This window comes from Odocoileus virginianus, chromosome 23, assembly GCF_023699985.2.
Source record: "Odocoileus virginianus isolate 20LAN1187 ecotype Illinois chromosome 23, Ovbor_1.2, whole genome shotgun sequence".
Taxonomy (NCBI): Eukaryota; Metazoa; Chordata; class Mammalia; order Artiodactyla; family Cervidae; genus Odocoileus; species Odocoileus virginianus.
In genome coordinates, this window is record NC_069696.1 from 35,356,649 (window position 1) to 35,373,305 (window position 16,657).

A 16,657-nucleotide genomic window follows, 5' to 3' on the forward strand; every position below is an offset into this window, starting at 1 on the left:
GGCCAAGTCATTAGCCACTGCACTCACCTAGTGATAGGAACATCAGGACATCCGGATGGATAAAAACAAGAAGCCTTCTGTTCTTTGGATATACTATCCCCTAGATAGTTAAGATGCATATCTAAGAAAAATTTTCAAATGACTTGATTCATGCATGCTCCCATACAAAGCAAAGCCCTGAAATCATTAACTGAAGATGTTTGCTCTTTCTGATTAGCAGTTATCTTTTGATGTTCAACTACATGTATTTTTTACCAGTGGAGGAAAAAATTCTTATGTATCTTGGCTTCACCATTACCTCTTCAGAGTGCTTCCTAAAAGCTGTCTAAGAAGCTATCTCCCAAGCTATAGTTCTCAGTAAAGTCCCTGAATAAAAACCCAACTTGTAACTTTTAGGTTGTGTGTGTTTCTTTCAGTGGACAGTTGGATGTTTGCAAGAAAGATAAGTCTAGATAAGATACTAAAGAAGCTGGTGAATGAAGGAACAATTGATGCTTAAGTTTTTTGCACAGGGAGAGGAAGCTAACAGTATTATTCATCTATTATGTTCCAGGAAGTGGGCTAGCACCTTACATCTGTTATCTCACTCAACCATCACAATAGCCCTTTAGAGGAGAGTTGCCAGACAAAATACAGGACACCCTGTTAAATTTGACTTTCAGATAACAAAACAAATTTATTATGTCTTGTGCAAAATTTTAGTATCAGTATGACCCATGCAATAATTGGGACATACCTATATATTTTAAATAGCCAATGTTTATCCAAAATTCAAATTTAACCAGGTCTTATATTTTTACATGTTAAACCTGGCAACTCTACTTTGAGGCAGGTTACATGATTGCCATTTTACCTGAAGAAAACTGAGGATCTGAGAGATCAAATAACATCGTCCACATTCAAAATGTTATTAGTAAGTGATAAAGTCAGAATTGGAAACAATCCTGTCTGACACCAGAGGCTGTGCTTTTTCCATTTGCTCTGCCACAGGAGAGTGGAGTTTGAGTCCTTGACAAGAGCGTAGCCCAGGGAGTCAGCATTTTCCCATTGGTACATGGTCTCCCATTAACTTGGAGGGCAAGCCTGACTGGGAAGGCCCACAGCCCTGCTCAAGTGGGCCAGACAGATGTTTACCAAGTTGACCTGTGTGAGTGAGGAGGACAAAATTTAACTTTCATGAAAAAGAAACTATCATCTTTTAATATAGAAATGTACTTAGTATTGAAACTATTGAAGGAGTGATGCTTATACTTTTGGAATAGGATATGGGTTCAGTTCAGTTCAGTCACTCAGTCGTGTCCGACTCTTTGCAACCCCATGAACCGCAGCAGGCCAGGCCTCCCTGTCCATCACCAACTCCCGGAGTTTACTCAAACTCATGTCCATTGAGTCCGTGATGCCATCCAGCCATCTCATCCTCTGTCATCCCCTTCTCCTCCTGCCCCCAATCCCTCCCAGCATCAGGGTCTTTTCCAATGAGTCAACTCTTCGCATGAAGAGTTGGCCAAAGTATTGGAGTTTCAGCTTCAGCATCAGTCCTTCCAATGAACACCCAGGACTGATCTCCTTTAGGATGGACTGGTTGGATCTCCTTGCAGTCGAAGGGACTCTCAAGAGTCTTCTCCAACACCACAGTTCAAAAGCATCAATTCTTTGGCACTCAGCTTTCCTTATAGTCCAACTCTCACATCCATACATAACTACTGGAAAAACCATAGCCTTGACTAAATGGACCTTTGTTGGCAAAGTAATGTCTCTGCTTTTTAATATGGTGTCCAGGTTGGTCATAATTTTTTTCCAAGGAGTAAACATCTTTTAATTTCATGACTGCAATCACCATCTGCAGTGATTTTGGAGCCCCCAAAAATAAAGTCTGCCACTGTTTCCACTTTTTCCCCATCTATTTGCCATGAAGTGATGGGACTGGATTCCATGATCTTAGTTTTCTGAATGTTGAGCTTTAAGCCAACTTTTTCACTCTCTACTTTCACTTTCATCAAGAGGCTTTTTAGTTCCTCTTCACTTTCTGACATGAGGGTGGTGTCATCTGCATATCTGAGGTTATTGATATTTCTCCTGGCATATAAGCTTAATAAAACTTCTGAGGAGTGATATAGGCTAGGACTTAAGAACAGTAACTCTACTGCCTAAAGGATTGGAGTTTTGTTCTTGGCTCCACCATATATTTGGTTTGGGGGAAGTTACTTAACGTTTTTTATTTCATGTCCTCAAAAAAAAAAGGTGATGGTAACAGTTATGATAATAATACCTTCCCCCACAGAGTCAATGTAAGGACTAAATGTGATAATACAAGCAATAACTACTCAACACAGGGGTAGCTATCATCTTCACCACAGCAGTAGAAGCAACAGAATGATTACTATTCCTGAGTGTGCTCTGATTGTGAATAATGGTGGATCCACATTTTACAAGCTGGAAATAAGATTAGGTGAGAATAGTTGTTGTTTAACTTCAAGAGCTGTTTGTGACAACCTCATATGAAGTTGTAGTGGGAGTACTGGCACAAGACTGAAACAAATCTGCCAAAAATCTTAAATGACCAAACATAAGAAAAAATCCTTTCCTACTAAATATCATTTCTTTAGTTGCATTTAGATATACATGTCACTTAGTCTTAAAGCAGAAAACTTAATACATTATGGAAACATGGGACTGAGGATATACAGCTCTGTCCTAAAATCATATAAAATTTAAGTTGATTTTGCCTTTTCATTGAGTTACTCCACATTATACACTTCCAATTCTGCACAAAATACTAAATTCATGCCCACAGCTTTTCCATTTCATGCTGGAAAACTTGGTGAATTCTACATGAACTCTTATCTATCTAGTATGTATAGAATATATTATGCATATATATGTTACATATACTGTATTATGGGGCTTCCTGGGTGGTTCATTGATAAAGAATCTGCCTGCCAATGCAGGAGACCCAGGAAGTGTGGGTTTAATCCCTGAGTCAGGAAGATCCCCTTGAGAAGAAAATGGGAGCCCAAACCAGTATTCTTGCCTGGAAAATCCTATGGGCAGAGGAGCCTGGGAGGCTACAGTCCATACGGTCACAAAGAGTCAGACATGACTAAGCTACTGATCAGGCATACTATATTATATATCATGTTATATATATATGTAGATGGATAGATTGATAGATTGATAGTCACTTGATTTATTTCACTTTCTTTGATAGTAACTGAAATAGTCACTGAAAATAGTTTCTTACTCAGGGAATTCATCAACATTTCCTTTCTTCTCTTTTCCTCAGTAGCCCAGCCTGCAGGGCCTGTCATGTTTGATCATCTATTCATTTACTTAATACATAATTAACATGTACTGTATGCTAAGCACTATTCTAAGTGCTGGGAGGGGATTTGCTGTCGTGTCCAACTTTTTTCAGCCCCATGAACTGTAACCTGCCAGGCTCCTCTGTCCATGGGGTTTCTCCAGGCAAGAATACAAGAATACTGGAGCGGGTTTTCATGCCCTCCTCCAGGGGGTCTTCCCAACCGAGGGATCTAATGCATGTCTCCCACGTTGCAGGCAGATTCTATACTGTTTGAGCCACTAGGGAAGCCCAAGAATACTGGAGTAGGTAGCCTATCCTTTCTCCAGGGCATCTTCCCATCCCAGGACTCCAACTGGGGTTTCCTGCATTGCAGGTGGATTCTTTACCAGCTGAGCTACCAGGGAAGCCCAGGAGCAAGGTGAGGGTGTTAGCAGACCATAAAACGAAACCTATCCTCATGGAGCTTCTACTAATGATTATGATGCTTTTGCTCAGTTTTCTACCTTTGTGGATGAGGCAAGGCTTAGATTTGCATTAAGTAGATCTTAAAGGTCTTTCTTGTTATTGCCTTTTTACATAGGCGAGTAAATCAAGAAATTAAGACAGGATTGGGAGTAGAGGACAGTTTCATATTGGACATTAAATTAAAATCATGGGGTATTTAAAATTCAGGGGATTTAAGGAGACATATAAATATTATGACCTTCACTGTTAGAGTGGTTGAAGTGTCGTTGAAGTGTCATTTTAATGTTTCACTTTCACAGACCTTGCACTGCACTCTCATCTCACAAGTGAAGAATTTTCCCAGTCTTACTTGATATCCTAAGATGTATTTCAAAGCTTTGTGTTACATATACATGTTGACATGAATAGATCAAATCATCATTACCAACAAATCAATTTTGAAACTCGCTGAGCTTTTTGCACAGCTTTCTTGTCAATTGATCTCAGGCTGTTCTCACCTCCTTGAGCTTCCGCCTTTGATGAAGTGACCAAATGAACCACGTAAGGTGGATCCATTCATTCCAACTGAAGTGTGTGGCCTCACATTTGTCTAATAGGTACCCACGCCCCCATTTCAGCCACCTATCACTAAGTTATGAGCCATCCCAGAACTTGGTGATATAAAGCAACAGCCCACATGGGTTCTGTGGGTTAGAAGCTCAGAGAGGGCATAGTGGGGATGGCTCCTCTCTGCTCCATTGTCTCTTGAAGCCTCAATTGGCATGACTTCTATGGCTACAGGCAGCCCAAGAGCCTGGGGCTGGAGGACCCATTTCCAAGATGACTTCTTCACCCAATGAACAGCACTGTGGCCAGGATGCGAAAGTACGGACTCAACCGGACTGCCAAGCTTAATGCCAACATGATCTCCCTGGCATTGCATTTAAGGTTAGGCCACTGCTCCCTCAGTGCCTCAGGACTCCATCAGCAAGTGTTCCCAGTCAACAAAGTGAAATCTGCAGCCTCAGAAGCCACTTACCATCACATCAGCTGTGCTACAGTAGCTGAAGCTACCACATGCTCAGCTGAGGTTACAGGGAAGGAGACAGAAACTCTATCTTTCAATGGAAGGTGTGCTAAAGAATTTATGGAAGTGTTTTAAAACCTCCACACCCCATCATTTTAAATATCTTCATGAAAATTTAAGCTTAATGAATACATAGATATCAAAGGGAGAAGTTGGCCAGTTGTTTACATATTTTTCTTAACTCAGGCCACACTTCATGAGAGCAGATGTAATTTAATATTTTAACTTAAAGGTTATTTCCTTTTAAAATTATCATAACAGTTCCTTTGCTTTTCATCACAATTTCTTCCATTCTTTCTCATAAGAATTTTCTGGTGTGGAATTCCTCCGTTCTGGTGTTAGGAGTTACTTGGGTCTTGCACTGATGATGACACAGTAAGACCACTGCAGAATGAATCAGTGGTGTCAGGAAAGCCATGATGTTGGGACCTAAGTGAGCAGTACCTTGAAAGAAGTGCTTGGTACTAAATCAGCTACCATAATTATTATACAGCCATTTACTATTAAAACAATTTCATCTCTCTTTAAACCAATGATCATATCATCTGAATATATTAATAATCCCAATTTCATCATGCCTTTTTTGATTTTCTCTTCCATAAGCACCCAAAAGTTTTTACATGTTTTAAAATACATATTTTGTTTGTTTGTTTTTTAAATTTATTTTTCATTTACTTTTATTAGTTAGAGGCTAATTACTTCATAACATTGCAGTGGGTTTTTTCATACATTGACATGAATCAGCCATGGAGTTACATGTATTCCCCATCCCAATCCCCCCCTCTCACCTCCCTCTCCACCCGATTCCTCTGGGTCTTCCCAGTGCACCAGGCCTGAGCACTTGTCTCATGCATCCAACCTGGGCTGGTGATCTGTTTCACTATATATATATATATATATATATATATATATATATATATATATATACACATGCTGTTCTCTCGAAATATCCCACCCTCGCCTTCTCCCACAGAGTCCAAAAGTCTGTTCTATACATTTGAGTCTCTTTTTCTGTTTTGCATATAGGGTTATCATTACTGTCTTTCTAAATTCCATATATATGTGTTAGTATGCTGTAATGTTCTTTATCTTTCTGGCTTACTTCACTCTGAATAATGGGCTCCAGTTTCATCCATCTCATTAGAACTGATTCAAATGAATTCTTTTTAATGGCTGAGTAATATTCCATGGTGGATATGTATCACAGCTTCCTTATCCATTCTTCTGCTGATGGACATCTAGGTTGCTTCCATGTCCTGGCTATTATAAACAGTCCTGCTATAAACATTGGGGTGCACGTGTCTCTTTCAGATCTGGTTTCCTCAGTGTGTATGCCCAGAAGTGGTATTGCTGGGTCATATGGCAGATCTATTTCCAGTTTTTTAAGAAATCTCCACACTGTTCTCCATAGTGGCTGTACTAGTTTGCATTCCCACCAACAGTGTAAGAGGGTTCCCTTTTCTCCACACCCTCTCCAGCATTTATTGCTTGTAGACTTTTGGATAGCAGCCATCCTGACTAGTGTGTAATGGTACCTCATTGTGGTTTTGATTTACTTTTCTCTGATGATGAATGATGTTGAGCATCTTTTCATGTGTTTGTTAGCCATCTGTATGTCTTCTTTGGAGAAATGTCTGTTGAGTTCTTTGGCCCATTTTTTGATTGGGTTATTTATTTTTCTGGAGTTGAGCTGGAGGAGTTGCTTGTATATTTTTGAGATTAATCCTTTGTCTGTTGCTTCATTTGCTATTATTTTCTCCCATTCTGAGGGCTGTCTTTTCACCTTGCTTATAGTTTCCTTTGTTGTGCAAAAGCTGCTAAGTTTAATTAGGTCCCATTTGTTTATTTTTGCTTTTATTTCCAATATTCTTGGAGGTGAATCATGGAGGATCCTGCTGTGATTTATGTCAGAGAATGTTTTGCCTATGTTCTCCTCTAGGAGTTTTATAGTTTCTGGTCTTACATTTAGATCTTTAATCCATTTTGAGTTTATTTTTGTGTATGGTGTTAGAAAGTGTTCTAGTTTCATTCTTTTACAAGTGTTGGCATTGAGATCTTATAGATTGCTTTGGGTAGAATAGCCATTTTGACAAGAATTGATTCTTCCAATCCATGAACACGGTATGTTTCTCCATCTGTTTGTGTCCTCTTTGATTTCTTTCATCAGTGATTTATAGTTTTCTATGTATAGGTCTTTTGTTTCTTTAGGTAGGTATACTCCTAAGTATTTTATTCTTTTTGTTGCAATGGTGAATGGTATCATTTCCTTAATTTCTCTTTCTGTTTTCTCATTGTTAGTGTATAGGAATGCAAGGGATTTCTGTGTGTTAAGTTTATATCCTGCAACTTTACTATATTCATTGATTAGATCTAGTAATTTTCTGGTAGAGTCTTTAGGGTTTTCTATGTAGAGGATCATGTCACCTGCAAACAGAGAGAGTTTCACTTCTTCTTTTCCTATCTGGATTCCTTTTACTTCTTTTTCTGCCCTGATTGCTGTGGCCAAAACTTCCAGAACTATGTTGAATAGTAGTGGTGAGAGTGGGCACCCTTGTCTTGTTCCTGATTTCAGGGGAAATGCTTTCAATTTTTCACCATTGAGGGTGATGCTTGCTGTGGGTTTGTCATATATAGCTTTTATTATGTTGAGGTATGTTCCTTCTATTCCTGCTTTCTGGAGAGTTTTAATCATAAATGGGTGTTGAATTTTGTCAAAGGCTTTCTCTGCATCTATTGAGATAATCATATGGTTTTTATCTTTCAATTTGTTAATGTGGTATATTACATTGATTGATTTGCAGATATTAAAGAATCCTTGCATTCCTGGGATAAAGCCCACTTGGTCATGGTGTATGATTTTTTTAATATGTTGTTGGATTCTGTTTGCTAGAATTTTGTTAAGGATTTTTGCATCTATGTTCATCAGTGATATTGGCCTGTAGTTTTCTTTTTTTGTGGCATCTTTGTCTGGTTTTGGAATTAGGGTGATGGTGGCCTCATAGAATGAGTTTGGAAATTTACCTTCTTCTGCAGTTTTCTGGAAGAGTTTGAGTAAGATAGGTGTTAGCTCTCCTCTAAATTTTTGGTAGAATTCAGCTGTGAAGCCATCTGGTCCTGGGCTTTTGTTTGCTGGAAGATTTCTGATTACAGTTTCGATTTCCTTGCTTGTGATGGGTTTGTTAAGATCTTCTATTTCTTCCTGGTTCTGTTTTGGAAAGTTATACTTTTCTAAGAATTTGTCCATTTCTTCCAAGTTTTCCATTTTATTGGCATAGAGCTGCTGGTAGTAGTCTCTTATGATCCTTTGTATTTCAGTGTTGTCTGTTGTGATCTCTCCATTTTCATTTCTAATTTTATTAATTTTGTTCTTCTCTCTTTGTTTCTTAATGAGTCTTGCTAATGGTTTGTCAATTTTGTTTATTTTTTCAAAAAACCAGCTTTTAGAAGATCAAACACACAGAACAAATATTGAAAACAGCAAGGGAGAAACAACAAATAACACACAAAGGGATTCCCATAAGGAAAACAGCTGATCTATCAATAGAAACCCTTCAGGCCAGAAGGGAATGACAGGACATACTTCAAGTAATGAAAGAGAATAGCCTACAACCTAGATTACTGTACCCAGCAAGGATCTCATTCAGATATGAAGGAGAATTCAAAAGCTTTACAGACAAGCAAAAGCTGAGAGAATTCAGCACCACCAAACCAGCTCTTCAACAAATGCTAAAGGATCTTCTCTAGACAGGAAATGCAGAAAGGCTGTGTAAACGTGAACCCAAAACAACAAAGTAAATGGCAACGAGATCACACCTATCAATAATTACCTTAAATGTAAATGGGTTGAATGCCCCAACCAAAAGACAAAGGCTGGCTGAATGGATACAAAAGCAAGACCCCTATATATGCTGTCTACAAGAGACCCACCTTAAAACAAGAGACACATACAGACTAAAAGTGAAGGGCTGGGAAAAAATATTTCACGCAAACGGAGACCAAAAGAAAGCAGGAGTCGCAATACTAATATCAGATAAAATAGACTTTCAAATAAAGGCTGTGAGTAGAGACAAAGAAGGACACTACATAATGATCAAAGGATCAATCCAAGAAGAAGATATAACAATTATAAATATATATGCACCCAACATAGGAGCACTGCAATATGTACGGCAAACTCTAATGAGTATAAAAGAGGAAATTAATAGTAACACAATAATAGTGGGAGACTTTAACACACCACTCACAACTATGGATAGATCAACTAAACAGAAAATTAACAAGGAAACACAAACTTTAAATGACACAATGGACCAGCTAGACCTAATCGATATCTATAGGACATTTCACCCCGAAACAATCAACTTCACCTTTTTCTCAAGTGCACACGGAACCTTCTCCAGAATAGATCACATCCTGGGCCATAAATCTGGTCTTGGAAAATTCAAAAAAATTGAAATCATTCCAGTCATCTTTTCTGACCACAGTGCAGTAAGATTAGATCTCAATTACAGGAAAAAAAAATTGTTAAAAATTCAAACATATGGAGGCTAAATAACACGCTTCTGAATAACCAACAAATCATAGAAGAAAACAAAAAAGAAATCAAAATATGCATAGAAATGAATGAAAATGAAAACACAACAACCCAAAACCTATGAGACACTGTAAAAGCAGTGCTAAGGGGAAGGTTCATATCATTACAAGCTTACATCAAGAAAGAAGAAAAAAGCCAAATAAATAACCTAACTCTACACCTAAAGCAATTAGAGAAGGGAGAAATGAAGAACCCCAGGGTTAGTAGAAGGAAAGAAATCTTAAAAATTAGGGCATAAATAAATGCAAAAGAAACTAAAGAGACCATAGCAAAAATCAACAAAGCTAAAATACATATTTTGTAAGTATATTGAAATGAAACTTGTTTCTGCTAACACTTAATACCCCTGGATGTCACTGGACTGCAGGCATACACAGCACAGGTTAAGGCCCTGGAGAGGGAGGTGACTAAAGGGAATACTCACCTGAGGCCAACTGAGAAGGGTGGCCCGATGGCCTTGTGTGATAGGAGAGACAGAAATGGGGAAACTTAAAAAAAAAAATCGTTATTTTGCTGTTGCTAATTTTCTTAATTATGGTCTGTGTTCCTGGGAGGAAAGCCATTGGGGATCAGGGTTTTGTCCTACACAGCTCTCCTCACTTTCATGTTCTTTAGGTTAATTGATTTACCCAAGTTGGATTCTCAATTTCCTATATAGTGACTTCATACAAATACAAAGATTACAAAAAAATTAAGAGCTCAAGCAAGGTTTTTTTGGCCTTATTCTTCAGTCATTATTAGTATTTCCTAACCATTTGTGGAGAACGTTGCTACTTTTGCTGAGTCAGACCCAGAGTATACAGTAAAAGAGAATTAATGTGTTCATCTGAATTTCATTGAAAATTAGTTAGGTGCTGAGCTCAACACTAAAATGTTGCTCATTACAAAAAGATGTTTTTTGGCTTCTTTCAGAACTTAGCACTAAAAGCTTCTTCCAAATAAATCATGTGTTAAGAAAGTAAATTTTTAATTTTAATTTATGGATAGCAGTTGGTGGGATTCCTAGATGATAACCCTGGATCATTTTGCTTAATGTCGATTGAGAACCAGTGCTTGCAATCTTCACTCCCCTTTGTGAAATTCAATAGTTCATGATAAGGTCTTTCTTTTCTAAAAAATAGCAGCGCTTAATAAATTGCAGTCCATCAGACCCTAGAGGTCTCCATCACACTCTCAGTGAACCCACAAATATTATATATTTGCCTTTATCACTATATTGCATTTACACTAACTGTGCAAAGGTAATGGTTGTACCTTAGCTCAAATCAAGGCAATGGCACAAAACTGCCTAGTAGTCACTGTATTTCTTCACTGCCAGCTACTTGCAGTCCCTGATAAACCAAAGAAATTATTGATTTTATCACATCTTCATGCCTTGCATAAACTTCTTAACATTTTGTGTGATAAAATGGGATGTACACATGAAACACTTCTGCTGCATTCCAAAGAAACATGGTTGTCTTAAAAAAAAAAAAAAAAAAAAAAAGCACTTGTGTAAATCACCAGCATTACAGGCTGACTGGCAGCATTTATCAGGGAATATCTAATTTCACAAACTCTGTCTGTTAGGATTTGGGTATCTGAGAGATATTTTCTTGAAAATGAATGAAGTGCAGAAGTTTTTATTTTAATTAGGTCCCATTTGTTTATTTTTGCTTTTATTTCCAATATTCTTGGAGGTGAATCATGGAGGATCCTGCTGTGATTTATGTTGGAGAGTGTTTTGCCTATGTTTTCCTCTAGGAATTTTATAGTTTCTGGTCTTACATTTAGATCTTTAATCCATTTTGAGTTTATTTTTGTGTATGGTGTTAGAAAGTGTTCTAGTTTCATTCTTTTACAAGTGGTTGACCAGTTTTCCCAGCACCACTTGTTAAAGAGGTTGTCTTTTCTCCATTGTATATTCTTGCCTCCTTTGTTGAAGATAAGGTGTCCATAGGTGTGTGGATTTATCTCTAGGCTTTCTATTTTGTTCCATTGATCTATATTTCTGCCTTTGTACCAGTACCATACTTTCTTGCTGACTGTGGCTTTGTAGTAGAGACTGAAGTCAGGCAGGCTGATTCCTCCAGTTTCATTCTTCTTTCTCAAGATTGCTTTGGCTATTCGAGGCTTTTTGTATTTCCATACAAATTGTGAAATTATTTGTTCTAATTTTCTGAAAAATACCATTGGTAGCTTGAGGGATCGCATTGAATCTATAAATTGCTTTGGCTGGTGTACTCATTTTCACTATATTGATTCTCCCGATCCATGAACACAGTATATTTCTCCATCAATTTCTGTCCTCTTTGATTTCTTTCACCAGTGTTTTATAGTTTTCTATATATAGGTCTTTTGTTTCTTTAGGTATATATATATTCCTAAGCATTTTATTCTTTTCGTTGCAATGGTGAAAGGAATTGTTTCCTTAATCTCTCTGTTTTCTCATTCTTAATGTATAGGAACACAAGGGATTTCTGTGTGTTGATTTTAAGCTTCTGCACAACAAAGGAAACTATAAGCAAGGTGAAAAGACAGCCCTCAGAATGGGAGAAAATAATAGCAAATGAAGCAATTGAAAAAGAATTAATCTCAAAAATATACAAGCAACTCCTGCAACTCAATTCCAGAAAAATAAATGACCCAATCAAAAAGTGGGCTAAAGAACTACACAGACATTTCTCCAAAGAACACATACAGATGGCTAACAAACACATGAAAAGATGCTCAACATCACTCATTATCAGAGAAATGCAAATCAATGAGGTACCATTTCACACCAGTCAGAGTGGCTGTTATCCAAAAGTCTACAAGTAGTAATGCTGGAGAGGGTGTGGAGAAAAGGGAACACTCCTGCACTGTTGGTAGGAATGCACACTAGTACAGCCACTATGGAGAACAGTGTGGAGATTCCTTTAAAAACTGGAAATAGAACTGCCATATGACCCAGCAATCCCACTGCTGGGCATACACACTGAGGAAACCAGAATTGAAAGAGACACGTGTACCCCAATGTTCATCGCAGCACTGTTTATAATAGCCAGGACATGGAAGCAACCTAGATGTCCATCAGCAGATGAAAGGATAAGCAAGCTGTGGTACATATATACAATGGAATATTCAGTTCAGTTCAGTTCAGTTCATTTCAGTCACTCAGTCGTGTCAGACTCTTTGCAACCCCATGAACCGCAGCATGCCAGGCCTCCCTGTCCATCACCAACCCCCGGAATCTACTCAAACTCATGTCCATTGAGTTGGTGATGCCATCCAGCCATCTCATCCTCTGTCATCCCCTTCTCCTCCTGCCCACAATCCCTCCCAGCATCAGGGTCTTTTCCAATGAGTCAACTCTTCACATGAGGTGGCCAAAGTATTGGAGTTTCAGCTTCAGCATCAGTCCTTCCAATGAACACCCAGGGCTGATCTCCTTTAGGATGGACTGGTTGGATCTCCTTGCAGTCCAAGGGACTCTCAAGAGTCTCTCCAACATCACAGTTCAAAAGCATCAATTCTTCGACCGTCAACGTTCTTCACAGTCCAACTCTCACATCCATACACGACCACTGGAAAAACCACAGCCTTGACTAGATGGACCTTTGTTGACAAAATAATGTCTCTGCTTTTTAATATGCTATCTAGGTTGGTCATAACTTTCCTTCTAAGGAGTAAGTGTCTTTTAATTTCATGGCTGCAATCACCATCTGCAGTGATTTTGGAGCCCCCAAAAAACGAAATCAGACACGGTTTCCACTGTTTCCCCATCTATTTGCCATGAAGTGATGGGACTCGATGCCATGATCTTAGTTTTCTGAATGTTGAGCTTTAAGCCAACTTTTTCACTCTCCTCTTTCACTTTCATCAAGAGGCTTTTTAGTTCTTCTTCACTTTCTGCCATAAAAGTGGTGTCATCTGCATATCTGAGGTTATTGATATTTCTCCCGGCAATCTTAATTCCAGCTTGTGCTTCTTCCAGTCCAGCGTTTCTCATGATGTACCCTGCATAGAAGTTAAATAAGCAGTGTGACAATATACAGCCTTGACGTACTCCTTTTCCTTTTGGAACCAGTCTGTTGCTCCATGTCGAGTTCTAACTGTTGCTTCCTGACCTGCAAACAGGTTTCTCAAGAGGCAGGTCTGTGATCTGGTATTCCCATCTCTTTCATAATTTTCCACAGTTTATTGTAATCCACACAGTCGAAGGCTTTGGCATAGTCAATAAAGCAGAAACAGATGTTTTTCTGGAACTCTCTTTGTTTTTTGATGATCCAGTGGATGTGGGCAATTTGATCTCTGATTCCTCTACCTTTTCTAAAACCAGCTTGAACATCTGGAAGTTCACAGTTCACATATTGCTGAAGCCTGGCTTGGAGAATTTTGAGCATCACTTTACTAGTGTGTGAGATGAGTGCAATTGTGCAGTAGTTTGAGCATTACCTTTCTTAGGGATTGGAATGAAAACTGATGTTTTCTGGTCCTATGGCCACTGCTGAGTTTTCCAAATTTGCTGGCATATTGAGTGCAACACTTTCACAGCATCATCTTTCAGGATTTGAAACAGCTCAACTGGAATTCCATCACCTCCACTAGCTTTGTTCATAGTGATGCTTTCTAAGGCCCACTTGACTTCACGTCCAGGATGTCTGGCTCTAGGTGAGTGGTCATACCATCATGATTATCTGTGTTGTGAAGATCTTTTTTGTACAGTTCTTCTGTGTATTCTTGCCACCTCTTCTTAATATCTTCTGCTTCTATTAGGTCCATACCATTTCTGTCATTTATTGAACCCATCTTTGCATGAAATATTCCCTTGGTATTTCTAATTTTCTTGAAGAGATCTCTAGTCTTTCCCATTCTGTTGTTTTCCTCTTTCTTTGCATTAATCACTGAGGGAGGCTTTCTTGTCTCTCCCTACTATTCTTTGGAACTCTGCATTCAAATGGGAATATCTTTCCTCTTATCCTTTGCCTTTCACTTCTCTTCTTTTCACAGCTATTTGTAAGGCCTCCTCAGACAGCCATTTTGCTTTTTTGCATTTCTCTTCCATGGGGATGGTCTTAATCCCTGTTTTCTGTACAGTGTCACGAACTTCCATCCAGAGTTCATCAGGCACTCTATCAGATCTAGTCCCTTAAATCTATTTCTCACTTTCACTGTATAATCATAAAGGATTTGATTTAGGTCATACCTGAATGGTCTAGTGGTTTTCCCTACTTTCTTCAATTTAAGTCTGAATTTGGCAATAAGGAGTTCATGATCTTAGCCACAGTCAGCTCCTGCTCTTGTTCCTGCTGACTGTATTGATCTTCTCCATCTTTAGCTGCAAAGAATATAATCAATCTGATTTTGATGATGACCATCTGGTGATGTCCATGTGTAGAGTCTTCTCTTGTGTTGTTGGAAGAGGGTGTTTGCTATGACCAGTGTGTTCTCTTGGTAAAACTCTATTAGCCTTTGCCCTGCTTCATTCCATACTCCAAGGCCAAATTTGCCTGTTACTCCAGGTGTTTCTTGACTTCCTACTTCTGCATTCCATCCCCTATAATAAAATGGATATCCTTTTTGGGTGTTAGTTCTAAAAGGTCTTGTAGGTCTTCATAGAACCGTTCGATTTCAGCTTCTTCAGCATTGCTGGTTGGGGCATAGGCTTGGATTACCATGATATTGAATGGTTTGCCTTGGGAACAAACAGAGATCATTCTGTCGTTTTTGAAACTGCACCCAGGAACTGCATTTCAGACTCTTTTCTTGACCGTGATGGCTACTCCATTTCTTCTAAGGGATCCTGCCCACAGTAGTAGATATAATAGTCATCTGAGTTAAAGTCACCCATTCCAGTCGATTTTAGTTCGCTGATTCCTAGAATGTCGTCGTTCACTCTTGCCATCTCCTGTTTGACCACTTCCAATTTGCCTTGATTCAGGGACCTTACATTCCAGGTTCCTATGCAATATTGCTCTTTACAGCATTGGACCTTGCTTCTATCACCAGTCACATCCACAACTGGTCATTGTTTTTGCTTTGGCTCCATCCCTTCATTCTTTCTGGAGTTATTTCTCCACTGATCTCCAGTAGCATATTGGGCTCCTACTGACCTGGGGAGTTCCTTTTTCAGTATCCTATCATTTTACCTTTTCATACTGTTCATGGGGTTCTCAAGGCAAGAATACTGAAGTGGTTTGCCATTTCCTTCTCCAGTGGACCACATTCTGTCAGACCTCTACCACCAAACCATAGCTTTGACTAGACAGACCTTTGTTGGCAAAGTAATGTTTCTGCTTTTCAATATGCTATCTATGTTGGTCATATCTTTTCTTCCAAGCAGCAAGCATCTTTAATTTCACGACTACAGTCACCATCCGAAGTGATTTTGTGTCCCCAGAAAATAAAGTCTGTTACTGTTTCCATTGTTTCCCTTTCTATTTGCAATGAGTGATGGGACTAGATGCCATGATCTTAGTTTTCTGAATGTTGAGTTTTAAGCCATCTTTTCCACTCTCCTTTTTCACTTTCATCAAGAGGCTCTTTAGTTCCTCTTCACTTTCTGCCATAAGGGTGTTATCATCTGCATATCTGAGGTTATTGATATTTCCTCCAGCAATCTTGATTCCAGCCTGTGCTTCATCCAGACCAGCATTTCCCACGATGTATTCTGCATGTAAGTTAAATAAGCAGGGTGACAATATACAGCTTTGACATATCCCTTTCCCAATTGGAACCGGTCCGTTGTCCGGTTTTAACTCTTGCTTCTCGACCTGGCTTAATAAGCTGTAATTTTGGCTTTTAGTTAAGTCAATGAGATCCTGTATATTTTTCCCTTCTGAAGGTTTTTCTACCCAATTATACTTCATCAAAACACATCGTTTATAGCTCTAGAACAATATTCCCCAAGTTTTTGGTCACCAGGGACAATTTTCATGGAAATAACTATTCTACAGACTGGGGAGTGGGGAATGGTTTCCCAATGATTCAAGTGCATTACATTTATTGTGCATTTTATTTCTGTTGTTTTTACATCAGCTCTATCTGAGATCATCAGGCATAAGATCCAGGAGGTTGAGGACTCCCTGCTCCAGAAGACAGGCAAACACTTCAAAGAGCAGAGTTCTTATTTCAGAAGAAAAATGCAGGTGTGATCACAGTTAACAACTAAGAGAATATAATGTCTTACAATTAAAGCACGTGCCAATATATCTCATTTCTATTCTGATAAATCTATATGTTGTCAAACCACTGATTTCTTTTGTTC

At 38.7% G+C, this 16,657-nt stretch overlaps 1 long non-coding RNA gene across 1 annotated transcript in view; it reads left to right on the top strand.

Annotated features, from left to right (window-relative positions):
• LOC139030688 (uncharacterized) overlaps window positions 1-16,657 on the top strand; it is a 137,777-nt gene that overhangs the window by 120,366 nt on the left and 754 nt on the right. The window contains exon 4 of the long non-coding RNA XR_011483097.1: window positions 16,429-16,538. This is a non-coding gene — a long non-coding RNA (uncharacterized lncRNA). The remainder of the gene's footprint in view (window positions 1-16,428; window positions 16,539-16,657) is intronic.